This window comes from Protopterus annectens, chromosome 8.part1 (genome assembly GCF_019279795.1).
Source record: "Protopterus annectens isolate FY-2018-M chromosome 8.part1, PAN1.0, whole genome shotgun sequence".
NCBI classification, from domain to species: Eukaryota; Metazoa; Chordata; order Ceratodontiformes; family Protopteridae; genus Protopterus; species Protopterus annectens.
The window spans coordinates 530240358-530265891 of NC_056742.1; positions in this window are offsets into that span (position 1 = coordinate 530240358).

A 25534-nucleotide genomic window follows, 5' to 3' on the forward strand; every position below is an offset into this window, starting at 1 on the left:
AAAAGCACACTGCAACATACATATTGTCTCATGATACACAGAATAAGTCCATTTCTATCAGTATGATTTCAGACAACACAAATTCTTGTTTGTAGTCTGCAGAAATCAGTGTAAACAATACAGAACATGTAATTCAAAATACAGTATTAAGTCACAATATTCCACATACAGATGTCAACACAGTCACTGTATATAACATGCAGATTTCCTGACTAAACATAAGGCAAACATTTGCAATGTCTCAAGTTCTTATTATTTCAAATACAGATGTTCAAAATGTAATAAATTCTAGTTTATTGTTTTCAAAAACAGTGCAAATATTGTACTGAGGGGGGATAAGAGGGATCAGAGTGCAGATTTTGATGAGTCTGATAAAGTAAACACCAGCATAAATGATATGTGGACTTCAGGGCAAAGTAGAAAAATAAATGAATACCTTACCTCAAGTCAATGTTATTACTAGTGTTTCAGGGCAAAATAAAGAAGAAATGCATTCCATAGATCAAGTCAGTGTTATTGCTAGTTCTATAAAAAAGGATTTTCAGTTTATCTATAAAGGGTGTGACAGTCCACCACCAAACCAGATTATTTATCTGTCATTGTTTAAAGTTGAAAGAAATGACAATATTTCATTGTTTACAGAAAAATTGTGGAATAATGTACTGATTAATACAGACAAATCAATTTCAGTTACAAATATACCTCTACTAGAGGACACAAATGCAGTTTTGTCAGGATTTAAAGGGTTAAAGATTATAGCAATAAACAGTTCTAAATGTAACAGCTCTGTACTAAGTATGAACATGGCAGAGTTACATGTTGTTTTAGACTTCAGTAACAAGATTGTTACAGAATGTATAGTAGTGCACACTTGTAAGAATTTGTATGCAGTAGATTGTGCACATGTACAGAATTGATTATGACAGAAACATGCAGATTTATGGGTTAAAGATAAAATAAATTCCAGTTCAAATGACACAGCTAAAGTGCAGGGAGTCGAATTTCATCGTTTTCTCATAAAGACATATTGGGAGTAGCCAGTGAGAAAAAGGTAATTGTATCATTTACCATTCCAGAAACTCATGTTGTGTAGGGTATACCAGAAATAACAGTCAAGTTAATTCACAGAATAAAGGGTTTACAGTTACAAATATGGAAAATGATTTATTGTGTTTTTGTTTTGTTTATCAGACATTAAGACCTTTATATTATGGTAGTAAAGTGTTGTAATGCATAAATAATATCTTGATACAGACAGTGACAAAAAGCATTCACAGAAATTAAATGTTATTTTGCTAGTTTACAAAATGTAAAATTTAAAGTCAATTTTACATTTTAAAAGTGACAATGCAACCAAAAGTTCAGATCCCGTGCAAGAAAAGAGTGCATCATAAATATTAGGTGTTATTAAAGCCACAGGTTCAACTTTAATAATAAAGGTATATAGTGTATGAAGAAACTTCACATACCTGTATAAAGGACAGACAAGTAAAGATCCAGAATCAGATCAGGTCACCTCTAGCAATAAATGTGTATATGTAAACAGTTCAAGACTGTATATATATATTTCATGCAGAAATTGCAGTTTACCAGAGGCACAGACTTACGTAGCTGAGTTATCAGATTACAGGCAGCTTATGTATACGACAGTATGGTTAAGATCAGTTTAAAATTCTTAGTGACAGTTTATGCAGTTTTAGTTCTTCCTGTTTATCCAAGAATATTGTAGACAGTAATGATAAATCGTGCAGCATTCAGTAGGACTAAAAGAACTAAATGACATCAGCTACAAAAATGGCTATGTTACAACCTACAGGTCACAGAGTAGAAGTAAAAAGTTAAACAGTTAGAATTGATTTTATACAGGTGCAGAAATGGACAAAAATTAAAATATTAATATGGTGTCAGATTACTACTTTAGTTTCATTTGGTTTAATAATTAAGTTCCAGCCTTTCCATTTCATGGTAGTACATTATCAGTTCAGTTACAGATTTGCAAAAATGTATTTATTAGTAACATTGGTTTAGTTCACAATAGTACATTATCAGTTTGTATACAGACTTACAAGAGTTTATTAGAAGAATATTTTTCATGCACAAAAAGTGACACCTAAACGTCAAATGCTCAAAACCACGACCGGCCAATTATGCAACTTTTTTCCCAGGGAAATAATTTGCTTGGCCATCATTGGAGATTTGCCCTTTTCCCAGATGTAGAACGATCTCAAAGTTGGTATATTTAGTTGGGGGGTGAGGGGGGTGAAGTCCCCCACTTGATTAGGGTTTTAAAGTATGTTTTTTTTTTGTTGGCCAAGCAAATTTTTTCACAGGGTAAAAATTTGCCTAAGTGGCTGGTCGCGGTTTTGAGCGTACGACATTTAGGTGTCGACGTTTAGGCTTTTGACAACCTAAGTGTTCGACATTCTAATATAGACCCGATTTAGGGCTGTCAGCATGTTGAATATGCAAATGAGTGCGCTACATCCAAAAATAATGAATGTACAAATAACAGTTGTATGGTGTCATATTTCTATAGTTGATGTTGCAGTTGGTTGTGTGCAGAATGAATTTAGTTCCTTGCAGCAAAGCTGTTTGCGTGGAAAAGAGGGATGAGGTACCCTTCCTGTGTTCTGGAAGTTCATTGGAGTGAGAGTTCAAAACTCGTGAACCAATATTGTCTAGTTTGTATGTCATCCACTGATTCTCCTCATTTGGAATACTTGTCCCATTTTATCTTCCTTGTGTTTTTCTTTTCTTTTCTTTATTTTTTGTTTTTTGTTATTATTTTTATTTTTTTATGTTTGGGGGGGCAGTGTTTGTATGATGTGGCACTTAGCACAATAATGGGAAACAGTGGAAAATTAATGACAGGTTGGCCTGTGCTTATTTCGTTTGAGTGAAACATGGCAGTGTGCAAACTGGACAACTGGACCACCCAGGAAGCAGACAGGGCATAAAAAGCCAAAAATAAAAAATATATACATTGAATTAATTTTGTTGGGCACCATGCAAACCCATTTTGCTGTGCTTATCTCATTTGCAAAAAGCATGGCAGTGCACAAATTGGACAACTGGATCATCCAGGAAGCAGACAGGACCCAGAAAGCCAAAAATAAAAACTGTGTACATTCAATTAATTCTGTTGGTCACTACACAAACCAATTTGGCTGAGTCAACACTGTAGGTGATAGCAATGTACTGAAACATAAATAACTGTTATTTCAACTGTCTTGTGACAACAGTAAGTGTAGGACTGCTATACACATGGACCTGGGTTATAATACATGATATTCCATAAACTTTTACTGTTGTTCCACTTCCCATTTTATTCACTCTCAGTTGTAACATTTTAGATAGTAGAGCTTATCTTAATTATATGTATGAGGGATGAGGCAATATTATTGCGTTATCATATTAATCTTCCAATTGCAATTATTTCATTCCACACTGATGCTCTCTGCTCACAATAGGGCAAACATGTTGCATGATTGTGTGCACTCCAGTAAACATGATAACTGAGATTGGCAGGAAAGCATCAGTCTCCACTGCTCTATTTTCACTGGTAGATAGACATGGCAGGTGTTGGTAGGGAAGGTGCCAATTTAAGGCACAGAGGTGGGATTTCCAGGAGTCCAGGATATTCAATGGGCTCCTAATGAAGCAGCACAGCCACTGGCTTCTACAGTTGGACTATTCTGTCTCCTAGTACAAGTCTGAGGGAAGGGCTAGTTTATCCAAGGCTGTATCTAGTACCATTGGTATCCTGCATACTGAAGAGTAATGTAGGCATCATTATAATGACCTACTGAGGAGGAAGAGGGTAATACTCAGTTGTCTGATTGAGAAATGTAGGACTGCAGACATCCCACATCTATGTAAGTATCAACTCAAGATACTACTTGTAAGACTTAGAAAGCTGAATATAGGCAAGACCGGTATGCATGATGGTCTTCTTTTCTGTTTTTTCCCCAGCTGCCAGTGATCATGAGTGCAATGTATGGACCCACATCACTAGATTGGAGAGACTGAGAGGAGCAAGTGCTATGTATGCAGTAGAAGAGAATTGTTATTGTAGCATTAAAAGTTAAAAATAGCTTTTCTGGTATTTTGTAGAATTCTGTGAAACTGAGCATTAATATCTCAACTCTAAATGCAAATATGTATGCATTAGTCTGTAGCACAAACCAATTGCATGAATCCAATATTAGACTTTCGTCAGAGGTTGTGGGTTCAAATACCACAATTTGCAGCTATACCATACTGTTATTTCTTCAATAATATTTACATTAAATTAAAACCTCTATACCAGTGGCACAAATGCCCTCCTGTAAACTGTATAGTGTCTAATTGAAACACACATACGTGCAATATATGCACATTTCAAGGATTACTTGCAGCATTCTATAGTATAGTGTGTACCTGTTAGGAGGGTAAACTTAAATGTAAAAATTTAGATATTAGAGTTGTATAATTCTATTAACACATTGTATATCATATATGATGGTACTAATCTTACCATTTTTCTCTCACCTCAACTCATCTGTCTTTTATTTTCTTCATTTTTATTTTATTTTCTAAATATTTTTATATTTTTATTTTATTTTTGTTTTATTTTATGAATAATGTTTTTTTTATTTTTTTCCTATTTTATTTTATTGTTAAAATTATTTTCTATATATTATTTTTTATTTTATTTTATTTTTTTCATTTCTTTTTTTATTTTTATTATGTGTTGTCAAAATGTGTCCATGTCATCCATGTATACCACATCACTAAATGCTCCACAGCACATAGAGGTAGGCCAGCCCCAGTGGATCAACCAGTCCCCAATCTACTGGCAGCAGCACTGATTTCCAGCACACCTGGCACCCAACCTGGCAGCACTGCCTCTGCTGTCCCTGCACTACCTCCGGGAGAAGTGGCAGAGCTGGTGAGTTTATCACCCACAGCAAGTTGCCAGGACTGGTGTGTAGGGTGGTGGGCTGCATCATTGGTGCACACCTGCACCAGCTGGAAAGGCTGCTCTCCCTCATTTTGCATAATACTAGGAGGAGGAGAAGGAGATGTCAATCACTCCAATACCCTGTGGAGAAAGGTGATACTGATGATAGTCCAGTGGGTGAGGACTCACTGTCTCCCAGCTTGATAGCCATGGGCCTGGGTTGTCCCTGCACCCCGATCATGGTGTCCCCCAACCTTTTGTGTCCATCGGATTCTGGCGTGTAGCTCGCAAGACATTTCACTGCGAGCTACATCACCAAAACCAAACGGCTGCATCAGCACTTTGCCATAGTGCAAATTGGCTGAAAAGCATAGCCGCTGCAGACTGACAATAAAATAAATAAATAATTAAATAAATGCATTCCTTGAATGAGAAGAAGGAATGTGTTACACATCCCGTACGGCTGTAGCTGCCCGTTCATAGATTACAGCTGCAGCGGCTATGCTTTTCAGCCATTTTGCACTACGGCAAAGTGCTGATGCAGCCGTTTGGTTTCAGCGATGTAGCTCACAGGGAAATGTCTTGGGAGCTACACGCCGGAATCCGTGTCCATCACTATCCCTGTCTCTTGTCTTGTTTGTCTTGTCTGTCTGTAATTGCTTCCTCACCTACCCAACTTGCCTGACCCAGACATTCCTATGTCCCTTCCACAACATTCTTCTCTCTTTCAAATAAAAAATGAATGGGCAGCTGTCCCACAAAAAAATCATCCCATGCATAGCTCTCCATTTCACACACATTGACATACCTGATTCAGTCCAATTGGCAATACAACATGATTGCGTTGTGGTCAACCCTCTCTCTGGAGGAGACAGTCCAAATTCAGTTAACATTCTGTGCATATTTTCAGTTTACACTGTTAAAGAAATGGATAGCTATGGTTCTTTTCTACTTCTGTCCTGCACATTCCTGTCCTACGTTCACTTTGTTCTTTCCCATGCTTGCTCCCCATTTCACCACTTTCATATCTACCCCATTTTAGCACTCTTAATCTTGTCAAAAAGGAATCACACAAAACACACAAGTAGCAAAAAAGGCAATGGATCCCTTCACTTTTAAAGCTCCATGTTTGTTCAGAGGTGTGCATTGTGCACCAACTCACAGCAATGGTGAGCAGGGCAAATTGCTGCAGTTCTCTCCATGCAATGTCTCTTAACCCCACTGTGTTATGCCAACACACAGCTACACATGCACAATAAAGAATTCATGTCATTGCATTATCAGTGTTTAAATAAAAGTATTTAAAATTATTAGCTAGACCTGGATTCAAACTCAGTATCATCTAGTCCCAAAAAGAAATGCATCATTGCATTAACACCTGCTGCCACAGAGTCATTCAAGCAGTAGGTGTATTGCACAGACTCAATACTAACTGTCAGACCTTAGCATTGTGGCTTTCATTTGCCAACTGCTTAACTATGTGCAAACATGTGTATCTCACATGCATATACACTTTGCCAATTGTCACACAAACCTGCTGCTCGCCGAGCTATGGAAAAGTAAATATTATTATGTATTACTCATGTTTACTGTCCATTTCCTGTCTATGACATTAAATTATATATGGGTACATTACAAACTGAAGACCCTATCAAACAGTATGTTTAAATTACATGTGGGAACATTACAGACTGAAGGCCCTAGCTAACAACATCTCACATATTTACAATACAGCCATGTGTTGCCACCCCCAGGTACTGCATCCCTTGTGTTTCAGTACTTTTTCCATACTTGTATCACCTACACTACAGAAAGTAATCTCAAATGTTGTATGATATGCAATGCACATCAATCTGGTAACATGCAGAACTACAACTATTGGCCCATAAGCCTAATAGCCTTATCTGCAAGGCTAGGGAAGGAATCAGCTTGGACCTTATTCACAAGGCCATAGGTAACCTTCAACACACCTCACCCGACCCCTTCTGTTTTTGCCAAGGGTAGATCCTGCTTATTGAACCTTGTGCACTTCTTTGATACTGACTCAAAAGACCTGGATGAGGGATAACAGGGCATGCCACCTATGCTGTTATCCAAGGCCATTGACACTATCCCCCATTCATGTCTCATACTGAAGATCTCTCATCTGGAAATTAGGCCATGCAGTATTAGATGGATAGCCAACTGGCTCATAAACAGAATACACAGTCTCAAAGTTGGGGACTACATCTCCACCACTAGCCCACTTACCAGTGGAATACCACAAGGATCTGTGCTTGGCCTTCAAATGTTTGGAAACTACTTCCCTGAATTGCAGGCAACAGTAGATGGCCTGAGTTTACCAAGTCTGCAGATGACTGTTAACTGTAAGCACTCATATAGAGTCCCCAATGATGATAACATATGACAGAAGGGCTGACACAGACAAATGACTGGTGCCAAACTGACAGACTGAGCCTTAAAGTAAACAGTGCCTCATTGTCCTCTTTGACAATGAAGTACCCCTGCTAATTATGACATACATAGCACCCCTCTAAGCTCAAATGCAGTGCTGTGAGACTTGGGAACACACATTGGTAGCAATATACACTTTCATCACTATGTGTCCATAGTGAGACACACATTCTGCATTACACACCTCATATATATGGACATCATTTCCAAGACCACAGAAGTCATAGATCTGCTGTACTCTGCTTTTATCAGACCACTAAGTACAATGCTCTCTTCTGTCTATACCTCACAAGACACCTGTAGCAATTGGAGGAATTACAAAGCTTTGTGAATGGGAGAATCCAGGGCATCTAAACATGACATATATCTTAAGACTGAAAGACCTGTCACTATACTCAGTATCATGCAGGCTGGTGAGAAGTGACCTATGCCTGGCCTACAGAGCATTCTCAAACCCTGCCCTACTGAAAATGTTGGACATCTGCAAATCATATTAGACAAGACTAACATGCTCCATGGTTCTCAACCTAGCCATGAAATAAACAGAACATGCTATGGCATAGCTATATCCCCCAACAATTAACACTCCTCTATAATAAGCTCCCACTGCATGTGAAGTAGTGCTCCTCAATGACCCTGTTCAAGCACAACCTTGACAACTGGTTGGGTGATTGTAAAATCACCTCTGAGGTGGCACCTATATCCCTCATGGACAGGGACAGTAGGTACTGCTTACAAAATGGCTCTGCTAACAATGACTATATAACTATGCTCAATAAGGGTACTTGTATTTTTACACAGCTAGGCTTGGGAACACCCTAAGGCCATTAAGCTAGTAGCCTCCTATGAACCTATGAAGCCATGAATATATGCAGGTCTCCCAACCTCTTGTCTCCCACATGGCCTGCTGATGTCATGTACTGTAAGTTGACCTGCACTCTTCTATAAATCAGACTTGTGCCATGGTACTTGCATAAATATTATGTTCTATAGTCTCTGTACTTAGATAAGCAGGGGTTATGTTTTCACTGCAGCCAACTTGGTGTGTGTGTGTGTGTGTGTGTGTGTGTGTGTGTGTGTGTGTGTGTGTGTGTCTAAACAGAAGAGCAGAAGTGTGTACCCTAAACTTACTGCTCCAATGCCATGGATTGTAGTATTTTGATACTTGGACATGCCTACACACCCATTTCATATAGGCCTCCCAACTTCTTGTCTCCCACATGGCCTGCTGATGTCATCTGCTATACGTTGACCTGCACTCTTGTATGACTCAGACTTGTGCTGTGGTGCATGCATAAAGTACTGTGTTCTTTAGTCTGTGTACTTAGATAGGTAGGGGTTCTGTTCTCACTGCAGTCAACTTGGTGTGTGTGTGTGTGTGTGTGTGTGTGTGTGTGTGTGTGTGTGTGTGTGTGTGTGTGTGTGTGTGTGTGTGTGTGTGTGTGTGTGTGTGTGTGTGTGTGTGTGTGTGTGTGTTTGTGAGAGAGTGTGTCTAGACAGAAGAGCAGAGGTGTGTCTCCTACAGTTATCTCCAATGCCATGGATTGCCAGTATTTTGACATGCTAATGGAAGGTTGAATAAATATCAATGAATTTGATTTCATGTATAATGATAAACCTGTATTAGCTAATATATCCGGTATTCCAAAGTTGCATAAATATTCAAATAATCCACCTTTGAGACCTATAATTGATGTTACGTGGTCCAATACATTTTTTATAGCCAAATGTCTGGATAATTTATTAAAAATAGTTTGTAAAATTGAAACGTTTGCGAGGACTCATTGGAATTCTTAAAGAACATTAGTGCTTTAGCATATATGGAACACTGTATTTTGTTACAATTGATGTTCAAAACCTTTACTCTGTAATTCCTCATGACATTGGTTTATTGTGGTTTGAGGAATAAGTTATTGCACTTGGTGACTTAGATGTGGAGAAGGTGAATGTTATTTCTACCTTGATGGAAATTGTGTAAAAAAACAACTTCATTTATTTTGAGGGCCAATATTTCAAACAATTCACCAGGGCAGCTATGGGTGCAGCGTGCGCCCCATCCTTTGCTATTATAGTAATGACTAACTGGGAGAGTAATTACTTGTGTTTTGCTCAGGCATTCTCCATTTTATTTTTTCTGATACTACAGTACTTTTAAAGATTCTTGGAACTATTATATTCAATTTTTAGATGATATATTCATGGTGTGGAAAGATACAAGGGAGAAATGAGATAAATTCAATGATTTTATTAAAAACCCAGTGGCCTTTTTGAAATTTATACACACATTTAGTACTGACAAGATTGTATATTTAGATGTGGAATTAACTAAAAATATTAGAGAAACAAGGTTTGTTTCAAATATTCATAGAAAATCCACTTTTTCAAACACTTATCTACATTTCTCTAGTCGGCACCTTGTCCTCCAGAAAAAAGCTGTGGTGAAAGTTCAGTTGATACAGCTTTCCAGAATGGTATCTGATATGGTTAGCTTTACTAATGAATGCAACATTGTAAGTGAAATGTTTTTGAAAAGAGGGTATTCCGAAGACATTTTGTCAGAAATCAAAGACAAAGTGTGGAACAAAATAAATATGGAGAGCTATGTTTCACTACTGTACACAAGGAATAGTGATGTTAACATGCAGATCAGTCTGAAGGGGCCTATTTGCTTGTTACTACTTACAGTTTGGATAGTAAATCTTTAGTGGGTAGTATATTAAAAAAATGGAATTTATTTAAAACAGGTGGTGGTATTTTGTTATAAGTGGGGGATAGACCCAGTATTGTATACAAAAAAGATAGATCATTCAACAAGTTCTTGGAATCCGAAGACAGACTAATAAAATCAAAAAAACTTCTTCAAAATAAAAACAAATTGCAAGTAAGTCAGGAAAACAGTCTTTAGTCCAGTTAGCATTTTCATCTCACTTTAATGACCAAAATTTCTTCAGACAAACTATATCCTGAAACACATCACTTTTTATAATCACTATAAATCACATGATTAATCTCAGTTTCATTCAAAACTCCACCTCACTTAAAAAGCTTTTCCATTTCTTTACACAATAAAAATATATATTTGAAAGTATATATTTAAAATATTTACTACATATATGTCTATATATATTCTCTTATAAATACACAAGTTTTTAACATACAAAATAATACAACAGTAATATTTTAAAATACCTATCTCAACAGGGTCCTTAGTTTAAATAGGCACACTATAGAGCTTGCATCATTCAAGCCTGGTTGGTTATAAGCATTCAGTCTTATCTGCCATGATAATTCTTGTAGCTCCAGTTTTAATGATGTTGGTCCTCCCCTTATATCTGATTCCACTTGATCTATTATTCTGAATGTAAATGTATGTTCGGGAAACATATTAATATGTTTTGCTCAGGCATTCTCCATTTTATTTTTTCTGATACTATAAATATGCTCACACACTCATTCTTTTAATTTTCGGTCGGTCTTACCTATATAAAAACATGTGCATAATTTACAGGTAGCCAGATATATCACACTTCTTGAGCTGCAGTTATATCACCCTTTACATGAAAACTTTCTCCCCTGTATTTTAAATATGGTCCCTACTTCCATATACTTACAATAAGGGCAAGCCTCACATCTAAACATCCCTACGTTCCTTGTTAATGGCTTCTTTTTATATTCGGGTATGTTCTTTACATTTTGTCCTCTTTTAAAGATGACTTTGGGCCTTGGTTTTACTAATTGGCTTAATTCTTTGTCTGTTGTTATTAATGCCCAATTCTTGGTTATAATTTGTTTAATGTACCATGCATCTATGCTAAGGGGGCAATGAATGCCAAACTATAATTAGTTGCTATCTCATTCAAGTTTGCCACTATCATTTCTACGTTATTAGGATCTTCTAAATCGTGTTGCACAAGAATGGTTTAAAATAGCCAGTGATTCTCTTTACTTGTACTTCCTCTATAAGACCCCCCATTAAACCGTGCTTCAAAACCATACCTATAAGACCACCCATTAAACCGTGCTTCAAAACCATACCTCTCAATAACGCACATTCACTAACAATTTCCATCTCATCAGTCACCATTCTTGCAGCTCTCACTAATTGGCCTTTAAAGACCGACCTCTTTTGATATAAGGAGGTGAGCGCTAGAGAAATGCAGAAATGACTATGAATATGTTGCTTTTCTATAAATCTTAGTTTTATATTTCATACTTTCCCTATCTTTATATAAATCTTATCCAAGTATGCAATATGATCCATATGGTGTGTGAGTAAACACTAAAAAATAAGTCGTATTATTAAACTAATTAAGGAGTTCTTCTACATGTTCTGTCTCCCCCCTTAAATACAATAAAGATAGCATCCAAATAGTGCATGTAGTAATGTATCAGCTTTCTATATGTGTTATTCTTGAAAATGAAATCATGTTCCCAAAATGCCATGACTAAATTGGCAAAGCTCACCCCACAGGGTGAACCCATGGCTACCCCTATCTTTTGTAGGAAATAATTACCTTCAAATAAGAAAAAAATATTTGTAAGAATGATGTCCAATATATATTTCTCTCATCTACTATCAGGTGTAAATGGGGGTTTTGTAGATCTTTATGGATTTTAGGTGTCCCACATATCAATGGGATTTGTGGTGCTGGCATGGTTAAGAAGTTGAATAAATCCATGCTAATCCTAGCTTCTATAATTAAATCATTAAGGAACACTTTTATTTATATAAGGTAAGCCTCATTTAATTCATTCAAAGACACTTTCATATAACTGCCTGTATATAACATTTCCCACATACGTCTATTATAATCTTCTTTATCCATACAGACTAACCCTCCTCCTTTATCAGGTTTCATTACCCGAGCTCCACATCCATTTAATGTTTCCAAACTTTCCCAGTCTTCCCTTTTAAAGTTGGGTCACATCTCTACCTTTCTATTTGCATTATTGAACAAATCTCTTATATCTAATTCACAGATGCATTCAAATATTGTTATGGCAGGAATCAGCAGTGGATTAAAGACACTTGGCACTTTAAAGTCAGTATGATTATAACTTTGATTTTTAAACAAGTAGTTCCAGTTCAACTTTCAAACAAATACTTTCAAATCAATTATTGTCCTGGCCATATCACCATATCTAGTAGGCACAAAAGACATGCCTCTAGATAAAAGATCTGCTAAAGAAATATCAACTTCAAAGTTATTATAATTAAATATATTAAAGTCTCCTTGTCTATTTTTATCATGGTGCATGTTCTTAGCAGGTCACCTTCATTATCTGATGTACTTTTGGTGTTGAATTCACTTTTGGTATTAAATTCCCTTTCTCTTATTATCTCCTCGATTCCTTCTGCCCTCGCCAGTTCTTTCTTTGATAATTGTTCCTGTTGTTGGTATGATAACCTTGTCCCTTCTCCAAAGAAACAATTTGAGAATGGCATTGACCTGTAGGTTGATTCTGATGTGATTTATAATGATTATAAAAAGTGATGTGTTTCAGGATATGGTTTGTCTGAAGAAGGTTTATTCATTGAACTGAGATGAAAGCCCTAACTGGATTAATGAGTGTTTTGCTGTCTTACTTGCCATTTGTTTTTATTTTGAAGAAGTTCTTGGAAATCAACAAGTATACTCCCAAAATATTAACAACATATAATAGCATTATAAGTTTTAAAAAAAGATGGTATGTTTAAATGTGGGTGCTGTGCACAATGCCTCAGTGTAAAGAAGGTTGTGATACCTGCCAAGTATTTTATGTAGTTTGAGAAAATTAAAAGAAAGAATATATGAGCACTTGCTTGATATTAGAAAAGAGAAATCCACAAATGCCCTGAGTAGACATATATGGGAATTTAAGAGGCACAAGTTTGGTTTTATGGTAATAGAACAGTTGGTTAAAGACCCTAGGAGAGTGTTTATGAAAGAACATCTAGGAAAAATTGAATTGAAATGGCAATTAGAGTTGAATGCCACAAGCACACCTGGTGTAAAAGAAACCTTTTCTATAAACTCAGTATTTAAACTTAAACATTATAATGCCTGATTTTATTGACCAGGTTAGCATTTTACAATAAAATGTTAAGTTGGGATACTGTTGCAATATAAGCTGACAATTTTAATTTGTGTTAATGTCAAGTTCACTGCATTTTCTGTGTTGTGTTTTTAAATTTTCATTTTAATTAATTAAGTGAGGTCACAACTTGTATTTTATACTACTTAATGAGATAAAAGTTGGTTGTTTTTAGTTCTGATGAAGTTCCATTGGTTAAAAACAGTAATGTGGAATGAAAGTACTTAACTTGTGCTTTTATTCATTTTGAATTAAAGGGTCTATATTACATTGACAAACACTTAAATGTTTGAATCTCTAAAGGTCAACCTTTAGAGATTGAACATTTAAGTGTTCGAAAATATAATAAAATAAATAAAAAAAAGGTAAACTGAAAGTGTTTTAGCAGGGTAGCAAGCCCCCCTGCACTCCCCACACCCCCCCTACTTAAATATACCAACTCTGAGATTGCACTTCAGTGCACGGCAGAGCGGAAACGGAAAATTTCCCATTCCCTACACTATAGTGTGATCTTGGAGTTGGTATATTTAAGTAGCGGGGTTGTGTGGGGGTGCATGGGGGCTTGCCCTTTAGTTTTTTTTTGTTTTACTTTTTTTTTTTTTAATTTTTAAAGATATTTGAACACTTAAATGTTCGATCTCTAAAGGTTGACCTTTAGAGATTCGAACATTTAAGCATTTGTTTATCTAATATAGACCCAGATTAAAGTCTTCCTTCATTTTGGAGTGGTCTTGTTTGTGGGCACTGCAGGTTTTTGGTTATTAATTTTGATACTTTTACATGCCTACCCATCCATTTCATGCAAGCCTCCCAACCTCTTGTCTCCCACATGGCTTGCTGATGTCATCTACTATAAACCGACCTGCACTATTGTATAAATCAGACTTGTGCCATGGCACTTACATAAAGCTCTGGGTTCTTCAGTCTGTATATGTAGATATGTAGGGGCTCTATTCTCACTGCAGTCAGCTGGGTGTATGTGTCTATGTCTCTCTGTGCTCTTGCATGACATTACAGAGAGCACTTAAAACTAGCATGTGGGACACTATTACCATATTCTCCTCACCAGACACTGATGTCATCAGCTATAAAGTGTTGTCTGAGACATTCCAAGTTGGACTTGTGCCATGGCGGTTGCATAACATACTGAGTTCTGTAGTTTGCATACTTAGAAAGGTGGGGTTTTATTCTCACTGCAGTCAGTTGGGTGTGTGTGTGTGTGTGTGTGTGTGTGTGTGTGTGTGTGTGTGTGTGTGTGTGTGTGTGTGTGTGTGTGTCTGTGCATGTGTGTGTGCGTGCTCTTGCTTGATATAACAGACAGCACTTTACACCAGCATGTGGGACACTGTTATTACTATATTCTCTCCAACAGACACTTCTGATGTTATCAGCTATATCAGAGTTGTGGATATGCAGTACTCCCACCATGGCAGAATTGGAGACTGGCCTGGAGGCCAGGCAGACATCACCTCATCCTATGCGAGACAGATTACAGTGACATGGCTTTTAATATATCCACATACATCATGGGATGGTTTGTAAGCCCTGTATTTTCTTATTGAGAAAGCCCTGTGGTCTCTCCCGCTGCTGCATGTGTCCAATGAGGTATATGCAAAAGAGAGCATTATGCTCTATTAGTGTTTTTATGAGGGTTGAGTACAGTACTGTCATACAGTCCTAAGATCTGAATATGATGGCATGATTTATGATGTGCACAACAGAGGCTTTCAATACCAGTGGGGACACTTGGTGGTCTAAGTTCAGATTGCTCTCTACATGTGTTCCCAGTGCTTGCACTACTGGGTTTCAGCATAGCAAGACTGTTGTCAATGTTGTGATTAACAACAAATTCCACTTTTCAGGCTGACAACATAAAAATGACACATTTCTGCATTTATTTGTAGACCGTGTGCCTTTGTCACCCATCATTTGTGTTACCTCCTCCTCTACTATGTTATCATCATTGGTGGACTCAGCGACTGTGTTACCTTTTCCTGTACTATGTTATCATCATTGATGGACTTAGTGACTGGGGTCTATATTAGTTCACTGAATGTTATTTTCAGCAAACACCTCGTGACCCATATTCCGTTTAAATCGCTTCCACATTTCGCTGAATTTTCCAAGGACAATGAAGTAGTTGGTCAACTACACAACTTTGCCCTTTTCCCCACTGTAATGTGATCTCAGAGTTGGTATATATAGTTAATGGTGGTGTAAGGGGCAAAGCCCCCACACTTGGGTGGGTTTAATTTAGTTACTCGTGGGTTCCATTGTGCTGCAGAGCAATTGCTTCATTGCCCTTGGAAAATTCAGCAAACTGCAGAAGTGTTCGCTAAATATAACTTTCGGCAAACTAATATAGACCCAGTGATTGCACCCAATATGCAAGAATCAGCAAACTTGGTAAGCCAAAGGCCATACTCTTTAGTCTGAACAGTCGGGAAATAGATTCCAAACAGTGAAGGGTCAAGCACAGATACTTGGGGCTTGCCATTGGTGACAGCTCTACTGGTACAAGTTGATTCACCAGTTTTCATAGTATATGTTCTGTTGGTGAGCCATTTGATTACCCATCTAGTGATGTAGAGATTAATCCTCAGCTGGGAGAGTTTCTCAATGATACCTGCATTGGGAATTGTGTCAAAACCCTAGGCCAGATCAGCATAGGCAGTATGCACTGTCATGCCTTCATCCAGGCCTCTCACAAGGAATCAATGGGCTGTGACAACATCACAGGTCAGCTATGGCCTGACTCAGCACATACACCTTCCTGATATGGTTGAATCCACACTTCAACACACCCTCCACATGGCCTATGTTCCTGTAGAAGGGTGTACATCAACATGCACCCATCTGAGCTGGGGGACCAGTACTTGATGCATGCATGTATAGAACATCCTGACTCTCTCCAACTGTGAGGGAGACCAACATGTCATCATGGATCTTTTAAATGGACACTAGTAATATCCCAGTTGTGTGCAACAGACCTGTGTCAGTTGTTAATGTTACATCATGTCTGTTACATCTGATAGATGTCCTCAAAGAGGTCATCGAGGGCATGCATGATGACAACACTATCATCCTGTGGAACTTGACCAGGTCAAGGCATTTGACACAAATCCACATTGACGTATTCAATAAACACTGTTATATGTGGCCATAAACACTTATATCACCAACTGGGTAGACCAGTGTATCACATACATGGCATCTCACTATGTTGAAATGCATGAAGTGACCTATATCTCAGGTCCAGTGATCAGGTCAATACAGGAGAGCTGTCTGCTAGACCCTTTCCTGTCCATTATTCAAGTGATGGACATCACAGATGACATATACAGCCTGGGTCCAACCAGCTGCCTGAAGGCCTACAGATTGTGGTCAGTTATTGATGCCAGCTGTGATATTAGTATACTATAGACAGTATCAACACATAACAAATAATGCTGCTACAGCCATGACAACACCTGCAATGACAAGAAAGTATGGGGGGATTTGTTAAGTCAGGAAAACAAACACACACCCCAAGTATAATGTGGACATCACACCCTACAATCAGACCAATAGGTATGCGACCTTTGTCCCGGGATAGATGGTAAGTAGAATGTCCACCAGTATGTGGTCACAGTGCTGACTACTCCCTTGAATGTAACACAAGTACTGGGTATGTGAAGGACATCCATGTCAGAGGCCATAATACCTTCATAGTTCCCAGACTTCATCACACCAGTAACTGAGTACAATGCACCCTTTTTCATGTACCTCCCTACACATCGTTCAGTGATGTGTAACTGAAATGTACCACCTTTGTCACACTGAGCTGTCACATGTCTTACTGGCCATACCTAGGTATTCTTTCTGTGGAATATACATGACTGTCAGATGGTGTGGAACACCAATCAAGTTGCTACAATAGGTATTTGACAACATTAATGGCATGGATATCATTCGTGACAGTGTGGATTGTGCTATATATGCACAACAGTCATATATATATATATATATATATATATATATATATATATATATATACCATGCACACCAGTCAACTCGCCTGTATTGCTCATAATGCCACAAACAGGTAAGGCAGTGTCCCACCTAACACCTGTAGCAGATGTTAACATGCCAGCACAGTGTGCATGGTTACCCTCATAGAGTGTGGATGGATAATAGTTGTTCAGGTGTGTGTGTGTGTGTGTGTGTGTGTGTGTGTGTGTGTGTGTGTGTGTGTGTGTGTGTGTGTGTGTGTGTGCAGAATCATCTCTTATCAGTCCACATCACATATGTTACATCAGAGGCATGGGATTACTGATAGTATTATTCTGATATTATCCATGATTGTGGTTGGTTCTTGTAATGTTTTCCATGAACCTTTACCCATGCCCACTTTGCTAGAGACCTCTGCTGAGAGTACACTCATATTCAGGCATATCAGTTTGCAAAGCTACACAATGTGCATCCTACCCCATTTGTATGTGAGATCCCTGATAGATGTCCTCTGCATTATTCATGTAAGGATCTTATCCCACACAAATATCCTCCCCATTGTTATGCCACCTTGTGTTACAGTCACATCAAACAGTTTTACTTTTTCCCTGTGTTCATTCCAATGATTCATCTGTGTGTCCTTATTCAATACACACACTTCCCCTGAGTGTTCATTTTACATGGCATTTCATGTACCATTATAGATCATTTACACAGCTTCAGTACAGCATGCCAGGAATGGGATATCACAATACTCTGCACTGTAAGTATAATGTCCTGTACAGTGTTTGGACCATATACCTCACATTCATACCTCTTAACTGTCCAGATATTCCTAGGATGTCCAGATGTGTTTCTTATCAGATTTGTGGCTTTCTTCCATATCACTGGGATGATGTCAGGACTGATGTCAGTCAATATCGCATACATTTTAGTTTAGACCTCTCATCTGTCCTGATTTGTGTAGAATGTCCAGTTTTTGTCTCATATTTTTGACCTTTTCCTCATAATATTTTGGTTTTCTGGCAAGTCATTGGCATGTCATTGCAGATTGAAGTCAGAAACTGATGACAGACATTTGAGTTTCAAACTCCATGATCTTCAGAAAATTCATGCTACTGTAAAATCTATTATTCTATCATCTTTCCAAGTTTGTAAGAGCAGTATTAGAATCTGTCCCTATTTTGGGCCCTTTGTCCCTTCGTTATTTACGGCTTTGTCCAAATTTCTTGCTCTAAGAGGTTAAGAGTATATATGGGTTTCATTGTACCACATTTATATGTGACATCTATGTCAAATATGCCCCTATTTCTGGTTAATTGTCCCCCATATTGGCGTTTGTGCAGATGTGTTGCACTACTAGATTGACAGCTATCTGGAAAGCCCTGGTGATCATTGTGGAATTCCTCACAAATCCATGGAGAGTAGGTGCTATGCTTTAAACAGAATTGCTATTCTTGTTCACTTACATGGTTTCCTGGCCGACAACACTGTTACCAGCTCCAAAACCTCACTTAGACGAACCACGTAGCACTAATATGCATTGTGCTTTGCCACTCGCCATGTATCACTGCGCACACATGTAAACTCCATGTAGGCTTTGTGTGAAGCCTACACAGAGTTTCTCTGGGTCAGGGTAATATAATATCACACTATTGTTTGCCTAGAATGGTAATTATACTCTAGGCATTTACACTTAAACAATGCACTTTGGTGTAATTTTCTCAGTGCACAATGTGCACAGAAACTTGGATATCTCGTTTAAAATGAATGCTTTCACTGGACTAAGATTTAATGTTGCAACACTTAAAAACACGGGACCTTCATTTACAGAAGACAGTGTATCACCTGACATGCAGAGAGAATGTACAGAATAGCAGGGCTGGATGGGTCAAAGGTCACATTCCATAGCCTTTGGCAAACAATATTAATACAATGATGGGAATATGCAGTACATACTTTTATACAATTCATACACCTTTTACTGAATGCAAGTTATTACAAAAGTGCACACAGTTTATTTATATTTAAAAAATAAGCAGATAATTTACTGCTATTAACACGTTCTGACAGCACCCAGACAGCACAGTAATTCATAAGTTCATCGGTATATACTAGGCTAATGATCACTAAGGCCTTTATAAGCCTAGCTGTGCAACCCAAACATGTCCCACAATTTTTTTAGGGGGTAATTTACTAACTGCCTATGGCCATCAGAGACATAGGCACTAGCCCAGTGGTGTATTTCCAATTAACCCTCCATTGGTCCAAGTTGCAGTTAAATAGGGTTAGAGAAGAACAATGCTTCACATGGATGGGGAGCCTGTTCCTGAGAATGGGAATTCTCTTTCTAAAATGTCCTATTTATGTCACAAATAAAATTCAGGACTTTTGATATTATACTTCTGATACTGTTTGTTTTGCGATTGTGCAAAAAGTTTATTAAGACAGGGTCAGTGGATGCCATGTAAACCAGGCAAAGATTGCCTCTCAGTAGTCTGTATGATATAGAGTAAAGAGGCAGGGCTTTAAGGTGAACAGTGTAGGACATTTTGTTTACTCCTTGTATTATTTTTGTAAGGAATTTTTGTGGACATTTCACTTGCTGCATGTGTCTAGTCAAGTACATAGCACAAGGAGCATTATACTCGCTGATGATGTCTCTGGAACAAGATGCCATGTGTTTATTAATACGATGAGCAATATATTGACAAGTACATTTGAATGCTTTCTACCCCTTTGAAATTAATGAAGTTATTAATTTTAAGTGTGTTTTAAAAAGCAAACCACCTGAACATTAAAGCAAGTTTGTGTTTCTGAACAGCTTTTTGATATATAATGTCATATGTTTAATTTGTTGTTTTCATTGGATCACTCCAAGTCGAACGCTTTATGGCAGTGCTATTTAAGCTTGATTTTAATACATTCCAATACAAGTCTTCATGATGAAAGGAGTTACTGTAAGATATTTTAATAAAGCTGTTTGTGTTACTGGTTCAGCAGCATTCTGATGTTTTCAAAGACTGGAATGATTCAGCAATGCTCACAAATCTTTAATTAATTCACTAGTCGCAGCTCACAGACTATCTCTACGACTCATAAAGCCTTACCAGAAGAAGGAAGCTTCAGTGCAACTGTTTTCCTATTCGTGGTAAGCCTTTACAATTCTTAGACCACCCTTTTACTGAGGTTCTCAATAGATGAGGTCGCAGCATGGAGAGTGGTCCATCTTACCAATCTGCATGTTAATGTGACAAACTGGGGGAATGGATGCAATGCTAATTAGCTATGTGCTCACTCCAGAAATGCCTGCAACTACTGATTTGCACTGTGGTGTGATTCAAGGAATTACTTAGGCTGTGCAATTTTCCACTGTTGAAGGAAAGTGAATGCTGTCAAAAGATATTGGCCATGCATTTACTCCTATGGAAGTAGTCAAGGAACAGGTAAATTCAGAGATGACATGGAAATGGAGAGGTGTCAGTGTGTGCATCTGTGTCAACATATGTGAACATATGTGTGCATGTCTGTAGGAACATGAATGAAGGTGGATGAATGTGTGTGTGTGTGTGTGTGTGTGTGTGTGTGTGTGTGTGTGTGTGTGTGTGTGTGTGTGTCTGTGACAGATGTATACAGCTGGCTGGATGTGGATGTGTGTTATGGGCACAGCTGTCACTGAATCATAGTTTCTCACTCTATCATGAACTGACCTACCTGCAGTAGGTCATTTATGTGAGCATTAAGAATCTTTCAGAACCCTAGTCTTTGTATTTGCACACAATCACAGCTATATATGAAAAATTAGGCAAGGTATGTTTAAACTTGTAAACTTCTGGATGACATATTATGCATTTATAATATCAAGCACCTCTCACCTATTATGAACTCTAGGAAATAACTGTAAGAACTGCTAGTAAAAGTTAAACCTCAATATTTTAAAACATTCTGTCCAATACTGACTTTAAATTCTAAAATCATTTGGACTGAAGTTAAAAGTTCCAGTACTCAGGAAAAATATCCTCACTAAACCCAGTTTCATATCATCCACCAAAACATACAGCAGCAGATTTTACACCTTTATTTTCACTTCATTTCCTAAATTTATCAGCTCCATTTCATGCATCAGTATGTTCTGAAGAATAACTTTTAAACTCAGACTATTTTCCATATAGATATATATAGCGTGATGCCATAAAACAAACAGCATTTCTACATCTTGCTGATACATTTAGCCTATGATGTATCAATCCTTTAATAATTATATGATTATTATTCTCTTTAGTCTTAGAAGCACAAAGGAAAATGTTCCAAAACTCTCTAAACCAACCACAACTCCAAAGGCTTCCTCCTATACAGTAACAGTTCTGTTACCTTCACTAAAACCATCTGAAAAGGCAATTCTTAACTACTAGTCCACTTCCAAGAATGTAACTCCTTAACAACTCCAGCAGAATTTTAGGCCAAGAAGTGTCATATATATTTCACTTCTTCTTATTGTTAATATATTGTCAGCAGTACCAAACGAGGATTAAATGTGCTTTGTGATTTTTTTAAAGCTTTTGGTACAGTGAATAACTGTTTCTGAGAAATGAAATGTACGCTGACCGTAGTGTCTGATGTTCTTATCACATCAGCAACAGGAAACAGTGTGACGAAACAGTGTGAGAAGTGGGTGACCACAGTTTCCTTTGCTAGTGACAGCCTTGTGGTATCCCAGAAACATCACTGCTAGCCATTGTTTCAGTTTTTTTTTTTAAATACGGAATACCTTTGTTCAATATAAAGATAATCTAATTCAATTTTCTTCTATCCCCCTGTGTTATGCTCAACATCAACTGCTCAATAAAGGCAATGGCTTAAAAACTTCTGGTACCTTCTCAGAACATTTAAATCCTGTTGTGAGCTATTTGCGTCTATAAGAAAGGGAAAAAGATAAGACATCCCTAATTAAAATTATCAGCTTAAGTAGGGCTGCTGTGAAAAAGGTGCTTAGTATCAAATACATGAGAATTACTTTACATCATATCCTGAAGTTTTATCTACATATTTGAACTTCACTCAACAAAATCAACTAAAACCTTTATAAAGAGTATAACTCTATCTCACCCGTCATGCTAGGTAGTTCTGTTATACAGATACTCTGTTACTAAAACTACATGATGGAAATACAGTTCTTAAACTTTGTTACAGTCATTCACATAATGCTTACAAATGCCCCCCACATGCACATTTAATAGACCCTTAGCTATCCATTCAGTTTCATTACCCACATTATCTAATTCAGGGTCACAGAGACCCTACCCCAGCAACCAAACAGCATAAGGCAGTAAAAGGTCCTTGGTGGGAGGGAATGCCAGTCCTTTGTAGGACAGATGGACACTCATTTGTGCAAACATCTAGGGCAATTTCAGAAATGGTATTTCATCTAGGAAGCTAGATGCTTCATTAAAGTCCATGTGGACACAGGGTGGACAATTAACCTTAAATGACAAGTCCGCTGAGAATCATAACAGAGAACCAGTTGCCTGAAGGCAGTAACGCTCACTTCTACACTTGTGCTCCACCCAGACTCCATATCATGTAAGTAGTAGCACTGTTTTCTAGTTCTCCTGTTTCAGACCATATAATTCTTTACTCAGCAGCTCCGTAGCTCCTTTCTTCAGCTTACTGTGTCTCCATTCTGACACTGTCCATGCTTCTTTAACTGCGTCTTATTTTAATAAGAGTGATCACGATACCTCTTTGCCAACAAATTTAACTCATAGTCTGCTATTCACATTCAGGCAGGTAATCCTCTCTGCTCTTGGGTAACATACTCCTTCCTATCTTGCTTAACATACTTCAGAATCCATTCTTCTCATGCATACATGCTACACACATGCATACATGCACACATACATATATACATGCCTACATACATACATACTTACGTACACACATACATACATATGTATACGCATGCCTACATACATGCATACACATGCACATACATACATACTTACGTACACACATACATACATACGTATACACATGCTTACATACATACATACCTGCATACATGCATACATACATACACATGCATACATACATATATACATGCCTACATACATACATACCTACATACATAAATACATACATATATATAGATATTTTAAATAAGGGCATTAATGCCCGTCTAGGCTTACAATATGCCAAAACAATTATCCCCATAATAAGTGTCCAGGCAGCTTTTAAAACTATCTAACCTAGTAATTTGGTAGTCTGTTCCATGTATCAGCTCCTCTCTCAGAGAACCAGTTAGTACACTTCTCATTCCCATAGAATCTTCTACATAGGTTGTCTGATGATTCTGTACTGCTTTTTGTTAACCCCAAACATTCCCAGAGGTCATTGTCTATAAATTACATTTTCACATTCATGGATGCCCTTGTTATATTTCCACTGTACTTTCCAGTTTACTCATGCTTGTTTTCTTATAAGGTTTCTATATTGTTATCCCATACTCAAGTTTGGGTCTAATGTAATTAATAAACAATGACTTCATCATTTCTGACTTCCTATACTTTATAAATCTTTTTATACACCCTATAGTTTTATAACTATGATTAACCAATTGGTTGATATGATTAGAAAACTCAAAGCTGGATCTGCCTAAATACCCAGGCCCTTAAAGAATCCACACTGAATCACTCTGTGCTGTATTAAATATTCACCTTTCAATTTATGTCTCCCAAATCTAATATGCTTAGTTTTGGATGTATTTATCAGCATATTATTCTCCTGTGCCCAAATGGTCAATTTACTCAAGTTTTTTTGCAGACATGCCTTATTTGTAACACATGTAATCAGTTTACCCAGTTTCAAGTTATCTGCATACAGACTGTAGAAGGGTCTAAATCACATAGTCAAAGTATGACAACTTTGAACGTGATATGGTCAAAACCATAAGTTCGAAGTTGTCAGAACATACCTGAGAGTTGTAAGCAGGGGGGCTGCACCCCCACACTCCTCGCTTTTTAAATATACCAACTCCGAGGTTGCGCTAAGTGCAGTAAAGTTGGTATATTTATAGAGCAGTGGATGTGTAGGGTGCAGGGGGACTTGCCCCCCCTGCATACAACCTTTTATTTTGTTTTCCCTTTCTTTTTTATTTTTTTACACATAGTCAAAGTTTTGTAACTTCGGACATATGTGTTCGCACATATGGTAGTCGAAGTTACGGAACTTTGACTATGTGATATAGACCCACTGTAGAACACCTCAAATGAAAAAGATAGATCTGAAAGATACAATCTAAACAAGTATAGGCCTAGGACAGAGCCCTGTGGGAGACCCTGACGGTAACCAAGATTTTCACCTGTCTAGTTGCCCTATACTTTCCATTTTCTATTTGTAAGCCATGCAGCTAGTCATCTTATCAAGAGTACATCAATACCTATTTGCTGTAATTTATTGATCAGTGTTTTGTCTATGACCCTGTCAAATGCTGAAGTTAAATCTATATAAATTACATCACAGCATAATTTTTCATTCATAGCTGTTATTATATTGTTATAGAATATCAAGTTACAGGTAGTAATAGATCGATTTTCAACATATGCATGTCGATATATCTGCTTTCAAGTCCCAACCTTTCCAGTTCTGACAATAACTTTTCCCAGTATTACCTTCTCTATTAATTTTTCACAACATGAAAGTAGGCTTAAGGGTCTATATGACTCTGGGTTTGTCCTACTCCCCTTTCCCTTAAAGACAGGCTTAATAAACACGTCTTCAATCTTGAGGAATCTGCCCATATTTATACAACCTAATAAGTAATAGATATAATGATTCTATAAGTTCTTGCTGAAGTGTTATCAGGTCATTATTATAGCAATAACCAATGACATGGGTGTGGTATACTGACGATTTACCCATAGGTGGTGTGGTTTAATTACGAGGGCAAAACTCAAGTGATTAAACAAAGACAACCATGAGTAAATCTTCAATATGCCACAAAACAGTCAGTTATTTCTATTATACAATGACATTATTTAAGAAAAAAATGACTTACTTTTCTTAAATAATGACATT